Source organism: Bombina bombina, chromosome 2, assembly GCF_027579735.1.
Source record: "Bombina bombina isolate aBomBom1 chromosome 2, aBomBom1.pri, whole genome shotgun sequence".
NCBI classification, from domain to species: Eukaryota; Metazoa; Chordata; class Amphibia; order Anura; family Bombinatoridae; genus Bombina; species Bombina bombina.
In genome coordinates, this window is record NC_069500.1 from 1426145427 (window position 1) to 1426166155 (window position 20729).

Genomic DNA, 20729 nt, shown 5'->3' on the forward strand with positions numbered 1-20729 from the left:
TGCGTGCAGTTTTGGTCGTATAAATAGTGGTATAATGTAAGTGGCACTCGTGAGAGTATAACTCAATGTGGTGAAACAAGTGGTTGCTTTAATGAAAATTGATCAGTGTACAACAACTCAGCCGTGTAACAAAGGATAACAGACGATAGAGTGATCAACAATTCACAAATAACAAAAAAGTAAGTGAAAATAGAGGTGAAAAATTAATAAAAATAAAAACGACGACCAAAAAACTGTGATGAAAAATATATGCACAAAAATGAGTTGTTATCCAATTGAAATTTGCAGTCTAAGTTAGAAATTATAGTTGGATGGAAATTACCTTGTTTCCTGATGCTGAGAATCCCTTTAACTTTCTGGTGGTAAGAACCTCCGCGAAGGATCCTGGTTTTCTCCCCGTAGGTGTCTAATAGTCTATCCTGTGGAGGGGACCTTCCTATTCCTGGTGGCGAGAATCCCTGCACCTGGATCCTGTTGGTCTCTCAGTTTTGATCTCAGAGTCCTAAATTATGGTTGTTATGGTATAACCCGGATACCAAGAGTTAATACCAGATGAAAGATGTCCTGCATATGGGATCAGCAACACACAACCCAGCTAATTCCCCCCCAAACATGAGACCAAGCTCCATATTGAAGGTAAAAACAGAATGTGCTTTATTGAGGGCTATATGCCCAGTATTTATGCAGGTTTGAGACCAGATGGAGGTTGGAAGTATTGTACATAGAGGGAAGACACCCTTTTGCATGATACACTAGAATTACATTACTTAAGCAGATAAACAATTTAAACACAAGAAAACAATGGATTCCTTCTTATCACCTAGCAGTCTGACTCTAGATGTGATTAAACAATGTGAATGTTTATCACATAAACCTAATTACAGTACACAATAGATGCTGGCAGAAAACCTGTCTTTAGAAAATAGCTTCTCAAAGCTGAACAAAGTTAACCCTTCCAGTACTGACAGAGGGGTCTGTCACATAGCTCCCTCCTGGTGGGACACTCCGGCAGACCCGGCTTGACCCTTTGGCGGGTCAACTTGGGGATGACCGGACTAGGAGGTGGTAGGCATGTCAGTTTGCCGGGACAATCCATCTGTATTCCCGTTATGAGAGAGAATTCCTGTCCGTATAAATAAGGGTTCAACTTCTTCAGTGCCCAGACTAGGGCTAAACAGTCCTTCAAAATATCATCGGCTTCTTTACGTGTTTTTTGTACCTGCTCTTTATAGGTATCCACAACCCCTTCATGCTGACGTAGGTTGCCCTTGAGTTGCTGCACCTCACTATGAGCCAGCGTCACCTTCTCCTCCAGTGTCGCTAAGTTTGTCTTTAATGTTTCATGTTCCACTCTCAAGCTGGTGTTTTCTGCGGTCTGTCGGTGCAGCTTGTCTAGCCGAGATTCCTGTTCTAACCGCGCTTTTTCCTCTGCGCTCCTCTTCTCTCCCGCTAGCACTGTTACGTGATTGTTTAATGTGACCATTTCATCCTCTACTTGACTCTTCTCCTTAATCAGCGCATTGTAACGGGACTTCCACGTATCAATAGCGGATAGAGATTTACTGAGCTCAGCGTCCTGGGGCTTAGCAGCAGGTGGGTCAGTCTCTGCTGCACGGATCTGGGCACGGGTAGTCACAGGGTTAACATCGGCGGGACCCATAGGAGCGTAGGCAGAAACAAGGGGGGCCAAGTTTTTTCCAAGGAGAACATCAGCTGGTAAGTCCTTCATGACCCCCACATTCCCAGGTCTAGCTCCCACTCCCCAATCCAAATGTACCCGGGCAACAGGTAGGCGGAACACAGCGCCCCCTGCTACCCTCACAGCCACAGTGTCTCCAGTGTGCTGTTTCTCAGAAACCAAGTTCTTTTGAAGCAAGGTCATTGTAGCACCAGTATCCCGTAGACCACTGACCTCCTTCCCATTTACTTTAACCAGTTGCCGGTTATTCCGGTGGGCAGCTTGCACGGGGTCTGCTTCATGTAGGATGCCCCAGCATTCTTGCTCCTCTACGTAGTGGGCCGTAGGCTGAGGGTTACGTGGGATTCCGCCGGCGGGTCTTCTCCAGGACTGTGCTTGGTTCGCTGCGTTTAGGGGACACTCTGGTCTTTTGTGCCCAAGTTGCATACATCCCAAGCACCGAATAGGTTGTGAGTAGCCCCGTGAATTGAACCAGGCTCTCTGAGGATAGTTCGTGGCTGGTGTGTGTAGAGCGGTGTGCCGGGGTTGGTAACTAGTAGCTGCTGGGGTGACTGTGGGTCGGTACTCCACTCTGGCAGGGGGCTTAGTAGTAGCAGTGTCCAGTTTGCGGGTATCCGTATACTCAACTGCCAAGCGAGCAGCTTCATGCAGGGTGGAGGGTTTACGGTCCCGAACCCACTCTCGAACTCCTGCGGGTAACTTGTCGAAGCAATGTTCCAACAGGAATAGCTGCTGCACCTCTTCCCCAGATACGGCTTGGCACCCCGCCATCCAGTGAGCTGCTTTGCGGTTGCTTTTTCCCCCCCTTTATCCTTAATGGACTCTAAGGTAGGGGTTCAGTCTCTTCTCTTATCACGCACGTAGGGCCTTATATTAGCGTTATTTATGGAATATTCTGTGGTGCAGCTTGCAGTGCGGTATCTGTTTACTAAATCAACCACCGCAAAACGGCCGTGAGGGGACTTCAGGAATCCGTACCGCAGCACGAAGCAAATATTTTTGGTGCCGTTCCGCCTGATCTCATGTGGGCTATTCTGTTAGCGCCCGGTACGGTGCTATGGGCATTAAACCTTTATTTTCACTGTGTGTGTATGAAAAAGGAGTGGATCGTCTCTCTATGCGGACATTAGAGTCTTGCCCGGGCACTGCCTGCTTGTCAGCCTGTCATATAAAGGTTATAAATGCCAATGGTTACTCTCCTATATTTATTATAATTCTTATGAGGGGGCGTAACTCAGTGTATGGTGCAGTTCAGTTAGCATGCTTTGGAGTGGAAGGCCTTTGCTTGGGGCGTGGCCTATTCACCGAGTTCCATACTGATTGGGGCGTGGACTCTCTCTCATCCTCATACAGAGTATCCTTTTTTGGGGTTATCGCAATGCCCGCCCTTAATTTTCATCTATGCCCTGTTCTCCACCACATTTTTACTATTGCAGTGCGTGCTAGGTGTAAGGGGTCTCCTGGTGTTTGTATGTTATAGATGTTGGAAAGAGGGCATGCAGTGTAAGATCTCTTGGTAATGCTGAAGGTACCCAGTTCTATTCACAAGTGGCTGTCTCTTTTGTCAAAGTGTGAGTTACATAATAGTAGCCATCCAATGGTTTAACTGCAGTTTTCTATGTCTGGCTGGTGTGAAGGACAACGGTATCCTCCAGTGACAAGAAAAAGCTGGTGCTCACTTAGAACTCAAGGATCTTGTTTTCCGAAGGAATCCGTCCTCCCAAATCTGTCCTGAATGACTGGGGAGTATTGGAAGTGGGAGGGATACTTGAGCTCTGGCTGAGGTGTTCTTTGCCTCCTCCTGGTAGCCAGGAGTTAAATTCCTCAACAGTAATTAAATGGAATTGTGGGCTCTCCATGCCAGGAAAGAAAAGAATGTATCAGGTAAGCTTACATTTTGTTTTTTTAAATAAAGATGGCAAGAGAACAGAGAAAATGATAATTTAAGTAGACTAGAAAGTTGCTTAAAATTGTATGCTCTATTTGAATCATGAAAGTTTAATTTTGCCTAGACTTTTTCTTTAAAAACTACTAGTTAGCACTGATTGGCTAATTTGCAAGTCTGTGAAAAGAACTGAAATAAGGGGACAGTCTGCAGAGGCTTCGATCCAAGGTAATCAAAGAGGTAAAAAGCAGTGGCGGCTGGGGAATTTTGAAGGTGGTGGGGCGCTAGACCCCCAAACCATGAAATAAAGCCCCACCCCTCAGACGGCTCCGCCAATGAATTGCTTTATATACATATATAACATAGGTAATAAGGCAGGGGGACATATGTATAATTTATACATTTGTCCCCCTGCCTTACTACCCATTTCATCCAATTACATGTACCTTATAATCTACATATTTGTCCCAGGTTTATGTTCTCACTTCATTCCCATATGCCTTGTGCCACAATGCATTCTGACTGCTTCCCTTTGTGAAGCAGAGTGCATAGAGCCAATTTAAATAAAATCCATTGCCATTATGAAACTCTTTGCCAAACATGAGGCAGAAAGTAATTCCATAGGGAAATGGTTTTGCTGCTGCTTAACTTATATATGCTAAACTATTTTGTTAATAAATAAACCATTGTGCCTATAAGGGATCTAACCCTCCTCTCACCTTGAATTTATTTGTCTGCAGAGGCCGGAGCTGCAAAGCAAGCACACTGATAGGAAGCTTTATGCTGTGGGATTTAGCTTCCGTCTGAGTGCTGCCTGTCAAGATGATATGCAGCATTTAGCACACCCACTGACCACATCAATGATTGTTCAGCACACCCACAGCTTGAAGCTTAGATTCCTCTGCCTCTCTATTCTAGCAGGGGAGGCTATAGGCTGCTACAGAAGGGTGACTGGGGGAGGAGGCCAGTTACGTGCTGCTTCTTCTTGTTACAGCGACTCCAGCTGTGTCTGCCGACTGCTTGTTTTCCCAGTCCCCATTTGAGCCGGCTAAATCTACATCCTAACACAGGAATGATTTTAACTAATAACTAAGAAGCAGCAGCAGGCAGTGGCAGTATATAAAGTGTTACGGTACCAACAAGATACCAAGGGTTAATACCAGATGAACGCTCTCCTGAATATGGGATCAGCAACTCACAACCCAGCCAGTTCCCCCCCCTCAAACATGAGACCAGGCTCCACATTGAAGGTAAAACAGAATGCACTTTATTGAAGGCTATATGCCCAGTATTTATGCAGGTCTGACCCCAGATGGGGGGTTGAAAGAATATTGTACATTAGATAGAGGGAAAACGCCCTTTGACATGCCACAATAGAATTACATTACTTAAGCAGATAAACAAGTTAAACACAAGACACACTTGAGCCTTTCTTATCACTTGGGCGTCTGCTCTCTGGATGGGATTAAACAATGTGAATGTTTATCACTTAAACTTAATTACAACACACAATAGCTGATGCCAGCAACCTTGTATTTAGAAAATAGCTTCTTAAAGCTGAACAAAGTTAACTCTTTCAGTACTGACAGAAGGGTCTGTCACATGGCTCCCCCCTGGTGGAACACTCCGGCAGACCCGGCTTGACCCTTTGGCGGGTCAACTTGGGTATGACCGGACTAGGAGGTGGTAGGCATGTCAGTTTGTCGGGACAAGCCATCTGCATTCCCGTTTAGCTTACCGGCCGGTAGCTGATGGTGAAGTTATAGGGTTGAAGGGCTAAACTCCACCGCAGCAATCTACCATTGTCTCCTGAGACCCGGTTAAGCCAGACTAAGGGATTGTGGTCCGTTATGAGGGAAAATTCCTGTCCGTATAGATAAGGGTTCAACTTCTTCAGTGCCCAGACCAGGGCTAAACATTCCTTCTCTACTGCCGCATAACCTTCTTCCCGAGGTAACAACTTTCTGCTTAGGTATGCGACAGGGTGCTCTCCTCCATCCTCCCCGACTTGACTCAGCACAGCCCCCAGTCCATACATGGAAGCATCTGTATGAATGAGAAAACGTTTGTTAGGGACTGGGGCAGCCAAGACAGGGGCATTCACAAGAGCTTGCTTCAGTGCCTGAAACGCGGCTTCACAAGCTGGAGACCACAGGACCTGTTTGGGGAGGTTCTTTTTAGTCAGGTCAGTCAGGGGCTTGGCGATAGTACTGTAGTCTGGGACAAAACGTCGGTAATACCCGGCCGTCCCCAGGAAGGCTAGCACTTGGGTCTTAGTGATAGGTGTGGGCCAGTTAGCCACAGCCTCTACCTTGGCTGGCTCCGGTCTCTGGCTCCCACACCCCACTCGGTGACCCAAGTACTGTACTTCAGCCATACCTAGATGGCACTTGTCTGGTTTCAAGGTCAGGCCAGCGGCCCGAATCTTGTCCAGAACCACCCCTACATGGATAAGGTGTTCTTCCCAGGACTCACTGTAAACCGCAATGTCGTCCAGGTATGCACAAGCAAATTCCTGGAAGCCATCGAGGAATCTATCCACCATACGCTGGAAGGTAGCCGGAGCATTCTTCATCCCAAAGGGCATCACCTTAAACTGGTACAGGCCGAATGGGGTGACGAATGCTGACTTGGGGATAGCATCCTCAGCCAGGGGAATCTGCCAATAGCCTTTACACAGGTCTATGGTGGTCAGATAGCGTCCCCTAGCAATACGGTCTAGTAATTCATCTACCCGGGGCATCGGGTAAGCGTCAGTGGTGGTCCTCTCGTTGAGCCGCCTGTAGTCCCCACAGAACCGGGTGGTCCCATCTTTCTTAGGTACCAGGACTACAGGTGAAGCCCAAGGACTATCGTAATGCTCGATGACTCCCATCCGAGCCATCTCCTGTATCTCCTTCCGCATTCCTTCTCGGACTGCTTCGGGTATACGGTAGGGAGGCTGTCGCAGGGGATTTTGTCCAGGGGTCTCTACCTTATGTACAGCTAGAGTAGTGTAGCCGGGCTCTTGGGAGAACGTCGGCTGCTTCTCCCACAGGAGCTGTCTTGCCTGTACCCTCTCGGTAGGGTTTAACCGGTCCCCTAGCTGCACAAGACTAGTGAGGTCAGTCTGGGGGTCCTTCTCTAATAAGTCGGGTAGGGGTAAATTCTCTGGGTCGTCTGCAGCAGGGGCACACACTGCAGCGACATCCTCTGGCCTCTCCTGATACTCCTTCAGCATGTTGACATGAAAGGATCGCTGGATCCTTTCATCTGCACAGCTGGCTATAATATAGTTAGTATCACACACCTGAGATAACACCTTATACGGGCCCTGCCAATATGCTTGCATCTTGTTGGTCTTCACAGGCTTGAGTACCAAACCTTTCTGTCCAACCTGGAAGACCCGCTGTCGGGCACCCTGATCGGACCACCCCTTCTGTCTCCCCTGGGTCACCTGGAGATTCTCTCTTACCATCAGGGACAGTTTCTCCATGCGGTCCCGGAGTTCCAGAACATATGGCACTATGGGGATCCCCTCCTTCTCTATCTCTCCCTCCCAGTGTCCTCTAATGAGATCCAGGGGGCCGCGGACCCTTCTCCCATAGAGTAACTCAAAGGGAGGGAACCCAGTAGATTCCTGGGGCACCTCTCTGTACGCAAATAGCAGATGAGGCAGGAATCGTTCCCAGTCTCTGCAAGTGTCAGTAAAGGTCCTCAGCGTCTGCTTGAGGGTGCCATTAAAGCGCTCACAGAGACAGTTAGTCTGGGGGTGATAAGGCCGCACACCTTCCACAACTGCTGGGTGAGCACAGCGGTGAACTGGGTTCCCTGATCAGAGAGAATCTCCTTAGGGAACCCGACCCTAGTAAAAACCTTAACCAGGGCGTCAGCGACTGTCTCTGCCTCTATATTCGACAGTTCTACTGCCTCTGGGTAACGAGTAGCATAGTCCACCACAGTGAGAATATACTTACCTGATGGACTAGCCCTGGCCAGTGGACCCACAATGTCAACGGCTATGCGGGAAAAGGGTTCCCCAATGACAGGCATAGTCATAAGCCTAGCTTTTGTGTGATCCCCCGCTTACCCACCCATTGACAGGTGTCACAAGTACTACAATATACCCGCACATCTCGGTTAAAATTGGGCCAGAAGAAATTTTGGGTGATCCTATGAGCTGTGCGGCGGGACCCTAGATGTCCAGCTAATGGTATATCGTGCCCAATCTGCAGAATCTTTTGCTGGTATTTCGCAGGCACCACCAGCTGCCGATTCTGTGGAGGGGCAGTACTTTTCTGGGCAGGTTTGGGGATTCTATATAGCCTATCCCCCACCCACTCATAACGTTCCCCATCTACCCCCTCTTCTCCAGCATCTGCCCTAGCCCTGTACTTCTGAAGGGTCGGATCCTCCCGGGTTTCCCTACTGTACGTCTCTGGGGTATCCCAGCCTAAGGGGGCCTGATCTAGGGTACAAGTCGGGGAAGAGAGTCTTACCTGGGTCTCAGCAGCAGGTGGGTCGGTCTCGGCGGCACGGGTCTTGGCACGGGTAGTCACAGGGTTAACATCAGCGGGACCCATGGGAGCGTAGGCCGAAACAAGGGGGGCCAAGTCATTTCCAAGGAGAACATCAGCTGGTAAATCCTTCATGACCCCCACATTCACATGTCTAGCGCTCAATCCAAATGTACCCGGGCAACAGGTAGGCGGAACACAGTGCCCCCTGCCACCCTCACAGCCACAGTGTCCCCGGTGTGCTGGTTGTCGGACACCAAGTTCTTTTGGAGCAAGGTCATGGTAGCGCCAGTATCCCGTAGACCACTGACCTCCTTCCCATTTACTTTAACCAGTTGCCGGTGCTGTTGTCGGTTATCCCGGTTATACAGCTTGCACGGGGTCTGCTTCATGTAGGATGCCCCAGCATTCTTCCCCCTCTACGCAGTGGGCAGCAGGCTGAGGGTTACGTGGGTTTCCGCTGGCGGGTCTCCTCCAGGACTGTGCTTGGTTCGCTGTGTTTAGGGGACACTCCGATCTTTTGTTCCCTAGTTGCTTACATCCAAAGCACCGAATAGGCTGTGAGTAATCCCGTGAGGTGAACCGGGCTGTCTGAGGGTAGTTCGTGGCTGAAGGCGGTGTGGTATAGCGGTGCACCGGGGGTTGGTAACTGGCAGCTGCTGGGGTGACTGGGGGTCTGTACTCCACTCTAGCAGGGGGCTTAGTGGTAGCAGTATCCAGTTTGCGGGCATCCGTATACTCATCTGCCAGGCGAGCAGCTTCATGCAGGGTGGAGGGTTTACGGTCCCGAACCCACTCTCTAACTCCTGCTGATAACTTGTCAAAGCAATGTTCCAACAGGAATAGCTGCAGCACCTCTTCCCCAGATACGGCTTGGCACCCCGCCATCCAGTGAGCTGCTGTGCGGTGCACCTTACATGCCCACTCAACGTAGGAATCACCAGCCAATTTAACAGTGTCTCTGAACCGCCTCCGGTGTAACCGCATACCTGGAGAGCAGAGCCTCTTTTACAGTATTATAATCCCCAACTTCCTCATCTGGAATGGCCCGAAAAGCCTCACTGGCCCGGCCGGATAATTTTCCGGATAATATCGTGACCCAGTCCTCTGCGGGTACCTGGTGTAGTGCACATTGCCTCTCAAAATCCGCAAGGTACCCATCAATCTCTCCTTCTGTTTCCAGGAAGTTTTTAAAAGCTGTAAAATGCACTTTTCTCTTTTCCACTGGGGTTGCTGTGACTTGGGCTGCTGCAGCGCCGCTTTGGCGAAGTAGGTTGGCCTCCACAGCTGCTATGACCCGGTCGATAATTTCCGCAGATGGGTTGGGGCCATAATGTGCCAGTCTTATTTTGACCGCCCGGTCAAAGCTTGCTTCTTCGGGGGTTCTGTCTGATATGCTGGGCTCATTGGTTCCTTCGGGCCCTGGTACTCCGTCCATCTCGGTCAGTCTTGTAATAATCTCCCTCTTCCTGAGGTTACTGGCTTCTTTGCCCGTTCTTCTAGCAGGTCTTTAAGGGTAGCTATTTTTAGCCTTTCATACGGTATTCCCATTCGGTCTGGATGTGTAGTTGCTCTTCTGGGCGATAAGGATCCTCCCGTCGCTTGCCACCAATTGTTACGGTACCAACAAGATACTAAGGGTTAATACCAGATGAACGCTGTCCTGGATATGGGATCAGCAACTCACAACCCAGCCAGTCCCCCCCCCCCTCAAACATGAGACCAGGCTCCACGTTGAAGGTAAAACAGAATGCACTTTATTGAAGGCTATATGCCCAGTATTTATGCAGGTCTGACCCCAGATGGGGGGTTGAAAGAATATTGTACATTAGATAGAGGGAAAACGCCCTTTGACATGCCACAATAGAATTACATTGCTTAAGCAGATAAACAAGTTAAACACAAGACACACTTGAGCCTTTCTTATCACTTGGGCGTCTGCTCTCTGGATAGGATTAAACAATGTGAATGTTTATCACTTAAACTTAATTAGAACACACAATAGCTGATGCCAGCAACCTTGTATTTAGAAAATAGCTTCTTAAAGCTGAACAAAGTTAACTCTTTCAGTACTGACAGAAGGGTCTGTCACATAAAGCATATCTGTGTTTAGGAAGTTCCTGAGAGCAGCGTGGTGGGTTTAAGGAAGTAGCTTTAGCCAGCTCTAAAGGGGAGTGGGAAAACAAGCAATTGGCAGACACAGCTGGAGTTGCTGTAATAATAAGCAGCAGGCAGTAGTTGGAACTAATAGAACAGTAATAAAACGTGCGGCAAACTTTTAGAACGGTTAAACATCAATTTTCTACCTTATGCTCCCTCCACCCGAGACTCCACTGCTAGTGAATCACACAAGCTCCGGGTAGACCTCCTCGCCCTCACATGCTCCTTTCAGCTAATGGGAGCTTAAAAGTCCGTCTGTGCCTAGACGTCCCCTATGCTAACTGCTAGGGTGACGTCAGAAATCACTTAATGGCACAGATGAAGCAAGTGCACATTACAAAGACGCCCTGTTAGAGAGAACTTTGCAAATGCAAGATTTTTTTTTGTAAGAATAGCAACCTAAAAAACACACAAACCTATTCCTAATTGTGCCACCATAACTTCATTTTATTATATATTTTATTTTCCTATTTTATTTTATTTTTTTGCCCAAAAAATCTGGTGGGGCACTTAGGAGCCTCCACCCCAGTTTTGCATAACCAAAACTGCTCTATTTATATACTTTTTAACAAAAAGTATTTTAATAAAAAAGTGTAGGTTATGCAAAACTGGGGGTTGGGTAAAAAATAGAGGGATTATCTGTTTTAATAAAACTAACATTTTTGAGTAGACTGTCCCTTTAACACTTTGGACTAAAAGTCTGTTTTCCCTTTAAAGCTGCTTCATTACCTCTGAAAAGTATTCAATATTAAAGGGACAGTCAACACTTGAATTTCTGTTGTTTAAAAAGATAATACCTTATTACTCATTCCCCAGTTTTGCATAACCAGCACAGTTATATTAATACACGTTTTACCCCTGTAATTACCTTGTATCTAAGCCTCTGCAAACTGCCCCCTTATTTCAGTTCTTTTGACAGATTTGCATTTTGGTGACTCCTAGGTAACTTCAGGTGCGTGAGCTCAATGTTATCTAAATGACACACATGAGCTAATGCCCTCTAGTTATGAAACACTTTAAAAATACATTCAGATTAGAGGCGGCCTTCAAGGTCTAGAAAATTGGCATATCAGCCTCCTAGGTCTAGCTTTCAACTAAGAATACAGGTGGCCCTCGTTTTACAACGGTTCATTGTACACCGTTTCAGAATAACAACCTTTTTTTCCAGTCATGTGACTGCTATTGAAAAGCATTGAGAAGCAGTGCATTTATTAAAATAGGCAGTAGTTGGAGCTGTCCGCTTGTGTTGCAGCAATGCGAAGCAAGCTGAAATTAATCAGTTTAACCAGACCTGAGCTATCGAGCAGATTTCAAAGGAACAAGATCTTCCTGTCTATAACTTAGTCCAGATTGGAATGCATAGAAAGAACTGTTTGCAGAAAAATGCAAGTGAAGTCTGTGTTGTGTGATTATTTTATTAGGTTTATAATGCTGTCTAGCATTTAAAGTCTTCATTTCAAAGCTTTAAAAATAATGTATTAAGTGTTACTTATGACAATTTTGAGTGAGGCCTGGAACCTATCTCCCTCACTTCCAATTGACTTACATTATAAACTGGGTTTCAATTTACAACGGTTTCAATTTACAACCATTCCTTCTGGAACCTAACCCCGGCGTAAACTGAGGGCTACCTGTACCAAGAAACAAAGCAAAATTGGTGATAAAAGTAAATTGGAAAGTTGTTTAAAATGACATGCCCTATTTGAATCATTAACGTTTTTTTTTTCTGTACTTGACTGTCCCTTTAATAGAGTTTCCCATGCAAGGTACTTATTACAGTGTACCTGATGTACCATACATACTCTGTTGTATAAGTTACAGTATCTCATAAAAGTGAGTACACCCCTCACATTTTTGTAAATATTTGTTTATATCTTTTCATGTGACAACACTGAAGAAATTACACTTTGCTACAATGTAAAGTAGTGAGTGCACAGCCTGTATAACAGTGTAAATTTGCTTTCCCCACAGCCATTAATGTCTAAACCGTTGGCAACAAAAGTGAGTACACCCCTAAGTGGAAATGTCCAAATTGTGCCCAAAGTGTCATTTTGTGTGGCCACCATTATTTTCCAGCTCTGCCTTAACCCTCTTGGGCATGGAGTTCACCAGAGCTTCACAGGTTGCCACTGGAGTCCTCTTCCACTCCTCCATGACAACATCACAGAGCTGGTGGATGTTAGAGACCTTGCGCCCCCCTACCTTCCATTTGAGGATGCCCCACATGCTCAATAGGGTTTAGGTCTGGAGACCTGCTTGGCCAGTCCATCACCTTTACCCTCAGCTTCTTTAGCAAGGCAGTAGTCGTCTTGGAGGTGTGTTTGAGGTCGTTATCATGTTGGAATACTGCCCTGCGGCCCAGTTTCCAAAGGGAGGGTATCATGCTCTGCTTCATTATGTCACAGTACATGTTGGCATTCATGGTTCCTTCAATTAACTGTAGCTCCCCAGTGCCGGCAGCACTTATGCAGGCCCAGACCATGACACTCCCACCACCATGCTTGACTCTAGACAAGACATACTGGTTTTTGTACTCCTCACCTGGTTGCCGCCACACACGCTTGACACCATCTAAACCAAATAAGTTTATCTTGGTCTCATCGGACCGCAAGGCATGGTTCCAGTAATCCATGTCCTTAGTCTGCATGTCTTTAGCAAACTGCAGGCTTTCTTGTGCATCATCTTTAGAAGAGGCTTCCTTCTGGGACGACAGCCATGCAGACCAGTTTGATGCAGTGTGCGGCGTATGGTCTGAGCACTGACAGGCTGCCCCCCCCCCCCACACCCCTTCAACCTCTGCAGCAATGCTGGCAGCACTCAAGTCTATTTCCCAAAGACAACCTCTGGATATGCAGCACGTGCACTCAACTTCTTTGGTCGACCATGGCGAGGCCTGTTCTGAGTGGAACCTGTCCTGTGAAACTGCTGCAGCTCAGTTTCAGAGTCTAGGCAATCTTCTTATAGCCTAGGCCATCTTTTTATGTAGAGCAACAATTCTTTTTTTCAGATCCTCAGAGAGTTCTTTGCCATGAGGTGCCATGTTGAACTTCCAGTGACCAGTCTGAGAGCGATAACACCAAATGTAACATACCTGCTCCCTATTCACACCTGAGACCTTGTAACAATAACGAGTAACATGACACAGGGGAGGGAAAATGGCTAATTGGGCCCAATATTCTATGGCTGTGTGTTGTTATTTCTCCAACATTGGTGTGTCCAGTCCACGGCGTCATCCTTACTTGTGGGATATTCTCTTCCCCAACAGGAAATGGCAAAGAGTCCCAGCAAAGCTGGTCACATGATCCCTCCTAGGCTCCGCCCACCCCAGTCATTCTCTTTGCCGTTGCACAGGCAACATCTCCACTGAGATGGTTAAGAGTTTTTTGGTGTTTAAATGTAGTTTTATTCTTCTATCAAGTGTTTGTTATTTTAAAATAGTGCTGGTATGTACTATTTACTCTGAAACAGAAAAGGATGAAGATTTCTGTTTGTAAGAGGAAGATGATTTTAGCAGACAGTAACTAAAATCGATTGCTGTTTCCACACAGGACTGTTGAGATGAAGTAACTTCAGTTGGGGGAAACAGTTAGCAGACTTTTCTGCTTAAGGTATGACTAGCCATATTTCTAACAAGACCATGTAATGCTGGAAGGCTGTCATTTCCCCTCATGGGGACCGGTAAGCCATTTTCTTAGTTAAACATAAAAGAATAAAGGGCTTCAAAAAGGGCTTAAAAACTGGTAGACATTTTTCTGGGCTAAAACGATTGCTTTACTAGGCATATTATGCAGATTCTAACTAATAATTGGTATTATAATCTTGGGGAACGTTTAGAAAAACGGCAGGCACTGTGTTGGACACCTTTTTCAGAATGGGGGCCTTTCTAGTTATAGACAGAGCCTCATTTTCGCGCCATTAATGCGCAGTTGTTTTTGGAAAGCAAGGCATGCAGATGCATGTGTCCGGAGCTAAGAATCACTGAAAAAGCTTATAGAAGGCGTCATTTGGTATCGTATTCCCCTCTGGGCTTGGTTGGGTCTCAGCAAAGCATATAGCTGGGACTGTATAGGGGTTAAATGTAAAAACGGCTCCGGTTAATTTAAGGGTTAAAGCTCTGAAATTTGGTGTGCAATACTTTTAATGCTTTAAGACACTGTGGTGAAATTTTGGTGAATTTTGAACAATTCCTTCATACTTTTTCACATATTCAGTAATAAAGTGTTTTCAGTTTGAAATTTAAAGTGACAGTAACGGTTTTATTTTAAAACGTTTTTTGTGCTTTGTTGACAAGTTTAAGCCTGTTTAACATGTCTGTACCATCAGATAAGCTATGTTCTATATGTATGAAAGCCAATGTGTCTCCCCATTTAAATTTATGTGATAATTGTGCCATAGTGTCCAAACAAAGTAAGGACAGTAATGCCACAGATAATGATATTGCCCAACATGATTCCTCAAATGAGGGGAGTAAACATGATACTACATCATCCCCTACTGTGTCTACACCAGTTATGCCCACACAGGAGGCCCCTAGTACATCTAGTGCGCCTATACTTATTACCATGCAACAATAAACGGCTGTAATGGATAACTCCATAGCAAATCTTTTATCCAAAATGCCTACTTATCAGAGAAAGTGCGATTGCTCTGTTTTAAACACTGAAGAGCAAGAGGACGCTGATGATAACTGTTCTGACATACCCTCACACCAATCTCAAGGGGCCATGAGGGAGGTTTTGTCTGATGGAGAAATTTCAGATTCAGGAAAAATTTCTCATCAAGCTGAACCTGATGTTGTGACATTTAAATTTAAATTAGAACATCTCCGCGCACTGCTTAAGGAGGTGTTATCTACTCTGGATGATTGTGACAATTTGGTCATTCCAGAGAAATTATGTAAGATGGACAAGTTCCTAGAGGTTCCGGTGCCCCCCGACGCTTTTCCTATACCCAAGCGGGTGGCGGACATAGTAAATAAAGAGTGGGAAAGGCCCGGCATACCTTTTGTTCCCCCCCCTATATTTAAGAAATTATTTCCTATAGTCGACCCCAGAAAGGACTTATGGCAGACAGTCCCCAAGGTCGAGGGAGCGGTTTCTACTCTAAACAAACGCACTACTATTCCTATCGAAGATAGTTGTGCTTTCAAAGATCCTATGGATAAGAAATTAGAGGGTTTGCTTAAAAAGATTTTTGTACAGCAAGGTTACCTTCTACAACCAATTTCATGCATTGTTCCTGTCACTACGGCAGCGTGTTTCTGGTTCGAGGAACTAGAAAAATCGCTCAGTAAAGAATCTTCGTATGAGGAGGTTATGGACAGAGTTCAAGCACTTAAATTGGCTAACTCTTTTGTTTTAGATGCCGCTTTGCAATTAGCTAGATTAGCGGCGAAAAATTCAGGGTTTGCTATCGTGGCGCGCAGAGCGCTTTGGCTAAAGTCTTGGTCAGCGGATGTGTCTTCCAAGACAAAATTGCTTAACATTCCTTTCAAAGGTAAAACATTATTTGGACCTGATTTGAAAGAGATTATTTCAGACATCACTGGGGGAAAGGGCCACGCCCTCCCACAGGATAGGTCTTTTAAGGCTAAAAATAAGCCTAATTTTCGTCCCTTTCGCAGAAACGGACCAGTCTCTAATTCTGTATCCTCTAAGCAAGAGGGTAATACTTCACAACCCAAACCAGCCTGGAAACCAATGCAAGGCTGGAACAAGGGTAAGCAGGCCAAGAAGCCTACCACTGCTACCAAAACAGCATGAAGGGATAGCCCCCGATCCGGGACCGGATCTAGTGGGGGGCAGACTTTCTCTCTTTGCTCAGGCTTGAGCAAGAGATGTTCAGGATCCTTGGGCGCTAGAAATAGTTTCTCAAGGTTATCTCCTGGAATTCAAGGAACTACCCCCAAGGGGAAGGTTCCACAGGTCTCAATTATCTTCAAACCAAATAAAGAGACAGGCATTCTTACATTGTGTAGAAGACCTGTTAAAGATGGGAGTGATACATCCATTTCCAATAAGAGAACAAGGAATGGGTTTTTATTCCAATCTGTTCATAGTTCCCAAAAAAGAGGGAACATTCAGACCAATTTTGGATCTAAATCAATTTATGACTACCGTGGATTTAAAGGATGCGTACCTACATATTCCTATCCACATGGAACATCATCAGTTCCTAAGGTTCGCTTTTCTGGACAAGCATTACCAGTTTGTGGCACTTCCATTCGGATTAGCCACTGCTCCAAGGACTTTTACAAAGGTACTAGGTCCCTTCTAGCGGTTCTAAGACCAAGGGGCATTGCAGTAGTACCTTACTTGGACGACATCCTGATTCAAGCGTCGTCCATGTCAAAAGCAAAAGCTCATACGGACATCGTCCTAGCCTTTCTCAGATCTCACGGATGGAAAGTGAACAAAGAAAAAAGTTCTCTGTCCCCGTCAACAAGAGTTCCCTTCTTGGGAACAATAATAGATTCCTTAGAAATGAGGATTTTTCTGACAGAGGTCAGAAAATCAAAACTTCTAAGCTCTTGTCAAGTACTTCATTCTGTTCCTCGTCCTTCCATAGCGCAGTGCATGGAAGTAATAGGATTGATGGTTGCAACAATGGACATAGTTCCTTTTGCACGAATTCATCTAAGACCATTACAACTGTGCATGCTCAGACAGTGGAATGGGGATTATACAGACTTGTCTCCGACGATTCAAGTAGATCAAAAGACCAGAGATTCACTCCGTTGGTGGCTGACCCTGGACAATCTGTCACAGGGAATGAGCATCCGCAGACCAGAGTGGGTCATTGTCACGACCGACGCCAGCCTAGTGGGCTGGGGCGCGGTCTGGGAATCCCTGAAAGCTCAGGGTCTATGGTCTCGGGAAGAGTCTCTTCTCCCGATAAACATTCTGGAACTGAGAGCGATATTCAATGCTCTCAGAGCTTGGCCTCAACTAGCAAAGGCCAAATTCATAAGGTTTCAGTCAGACAACATGACGACCGTTGCTTATATCAATCATCAGGGGGGAACAAGGAGTTCCCTGGCGATGAAAGAAGTGACCAAGATAATTCAATGGGCGGAGGATCACTCCTGCCACTTGTCTGCGATCCACATCCCAGGAGTGGAAAATTGGGAAGCGGATTTTCTGAGTCGTCAGACATTCCATCCGGGGGAGTGGGAACTCCATCCGGAAATCTTTGCCCAAATAACTCAATTATGGGGCATTCCAGACATGGATCTGATGGAGTCTTGTCAGAACTTCAAGGTTCCTTGCTACGGGTCCAGATCCAGGGATCCCAAGGCGACTCTAGTAGATGCACTAGTAGCACCTTGGACCTTCAACCTAGCTTATGTATTCCCACCGTTTCCTCTCATCCCCAGGCTGGTAGCCAGGATCAATCAGGAGAGGGCCTCGGTGATCTTGATAGCTCCTGCGTGGCCACACAGGACTTGGTATGCAGACCTGGTTAATATGTCATCGGCTCCACCATGGAAGCTACCTTTGAGACAGGACCTTCTTGTTCAGGGTCCATTCGAACATCCAAATCTGGTTTCCCTCCAACTGACGGCTTGGAGATTGAACGCTTGATTTTATCAAAGTGTGGGTTTTCAGATTCTGTAATAGATACTCTGATTCAGGCTAGAAAGCCTGTAACTAGAAAAATTTACCATAAAATATGGAAAAAATATATCTGTTGGTGTGAATCTAAAGGATTCCCATGGAACAAGATAAAAATTCCTAAGATTCTATCCTTTCTACAAGAAGGTTTGGAGAAAGGATTATCTGCAAGTTCTCTGAAGGGACAGATCTCTGCTTTATCTGTTTTACTTCACAAAAGACTGGCAACTGTGCCAGATGTTCAAGCATTTGTTCAGGCTCTGGTTAGGATCAAGCCTGTTTACAGACCTTTGACTCCTCCCTGGAGTCTAAATCTAGTTCTTTCAGTTCTTCAAGGGGTTCCGTTTGAACCCTTACATTCCGTAGATATTAAGTTATTATCTTGGAAAGTTTTGTTTTTGGTTGCAATTTCTTCTGCTAGAAGAGTTTCAGAGTTATCTGCTCTGCAGTGTTCTCCGCCCTATCTGGTGTTCCATGCAGATAAGGTGGTTTTGCGTACTAAGCCTGGTTTTCTTCCGAAAGTTGTTTCCAACAAAAGTATTAACCAGGAGATAGTTGTACCTTCTTTGTGTCCGAATCCAGTTTCAAAGAAGGAACGTTTGTTACACAATTTGGACGTAGTCCGTGCTCTAAAATTCTATTTAGAGGCTACTAAAGATTTCAGACAAACATCTTCCTTGTTTGTTGTTTATTCTGGTAAAAGGAGAGGTCAAAAAGCGACTTCTACCTCTCTTTCCTTTTGGCTTAAAAGCATTATCCGATTGGCTTATGAGACTGCCGGACGGCAGCCTCCTGAAAGAATCACAGCTCACTCCACTAGGGCTGTGGCTTCCACATGGGCCTTCAAGAACGAGGCTTCTGTTGACCAGATATGTAAGGCAGCGACTTGGTCTTCACTGCACACTTTTGCCAAATTTTACAAATTTGATACTTTTGCTTCTTCGTAGGCTATTTTTGGGAGAAAGGTTTTGCAAGCCGTGGTGCCTTCCATTTAGGTGACCTGATTTGCTCCCTCCCTTCATCCGTGTCCTAAAGCTTTGGTATTGGTTCCCACAAGTAAGGATGACGCCGTGGACCGGACACACCAATGTTGGAGAAAACAGAATTTATGCTTACCTGATAAATTACTTTCTCCAACGGTGTGTCCGGTCCACGGCCCGCCCTGGTTTTTTAATCAGGTCTGATGAATTATTTTCTCTAACTACAGTCACCACGGTATCATATGGTTTCTCCTATATATATTTCCTCCTGTCCGTCGGTCGAATGACTGGGGTGGGCTGAGCCTAGGAGGGATCATGTGACCAGCTTTGCTGGGACTCTTTGCCATTTCCTGTTGGGGAAGAGAATATCCCACAAGTAAGGATGACGCCGTGGACCGGACACACCGTTGGAGAAAGTAATTTATCAGGTAAGCATAAATTCTGTTTTTGAGGGGGCAGCAAATTTACACTGTTATACAGGCTGTACACTCACTACTTTACATTGTAGCAAAGTGTCATTTCTTCAGTGCTGTCACGTGAAAAAATATAATAAAATATTTACAAAAATGTGAGGGGGGCACTCACTTTTGTGAGATAATGTATGTGATTTAACACTGCATTACCCATGTAACTGAGCGTACACAATACTGCACTGTGTGTGTCACAGGTGTAACTGAGCGTACACATTACTGTACTGTGTGTGTGTCACACGTGTAACTGAGCGTACACATTACTGTACTGTGTGTGTCACATGTGTAACTTAGCGTACACATTACTGTACGGTGTGTGTCACGTGTAACTGAGCGTTCACATTACTGTACTGTGTGTGTGTCACACGTGTTACGGAGCGTACACATGACTGTACTGTACGTCACACGTGTAACTGAGCGTACACATTACTGTACTGTGTGTGTCACATGTGTAACTGAGCGTACACAATACTGCACTGTGTGTGTCACAGGTGTAACTGAGCGTACACATAACTGTACTGTGTGTGTGTCACACGTGTAACTGAGCATACACATTACTGTACTGTGTGTGTCACACGTGTAACTGAGCGTACACATTACTGTACTGTGTGTGTCACGTGTAACTGAGCGTTCACATTACTGTACTGTGTGTGTTACACGTGTAACTGAGCGTACACATTACTGTACTGTGTGTGTGCCACACGTGTAACTGAGTGTACACATTACTGTACTGTGTGTGTCACACGTGTAACTGAGTGTACACATTACTGTACTGTGTGTGTCACACGTGCAACTGAGCGTACACATTACTGTACTGTGTGTGTCACACGTGTAACTGAGCGTACACATTACTTTACTGTGTGTCACATGTGTAACTGAGCGTACACATTACTGTACTGTGTGTGTCACATGTGTAACTGAGCGTACACAATACTGTACTGTGTGTGTCACACGTGTAACTGAGCGTACACATTACTGTACTGTGTGTGTCACACGTGTAACTGAGCGTACACATTACTGTACTGTGTGTGTCACTCGTGTAACTGAGCGTACACATTACTGTACTGTGTGTGTCACATGTGTAACTGAGCGTGCACATTACTGTACTGTGTGTGTCATGTGTAACTGAACGTTCACATTACTGCAGTGATTTTTAACCTTTTTTTTGCCGTGGCACACTTTTTTACATTAAAAAATCCTGTGGCACACCACCATCCCACAATTTAAAAAAAAAAATCACACATTGTAGCCTAATACAGCATATATATATACACATACACACAAACACACACATACTTTATGTATTGTGCTGTTATGCCATGCCTCCTACAAACTGCCCCTGCACTGGGAGTAAAAAACAAGCAAAGTTTAAAAAATATGTCACACTGTTGTCAGTCTGCCGTGGCACACCTGAGGATCTCTCACG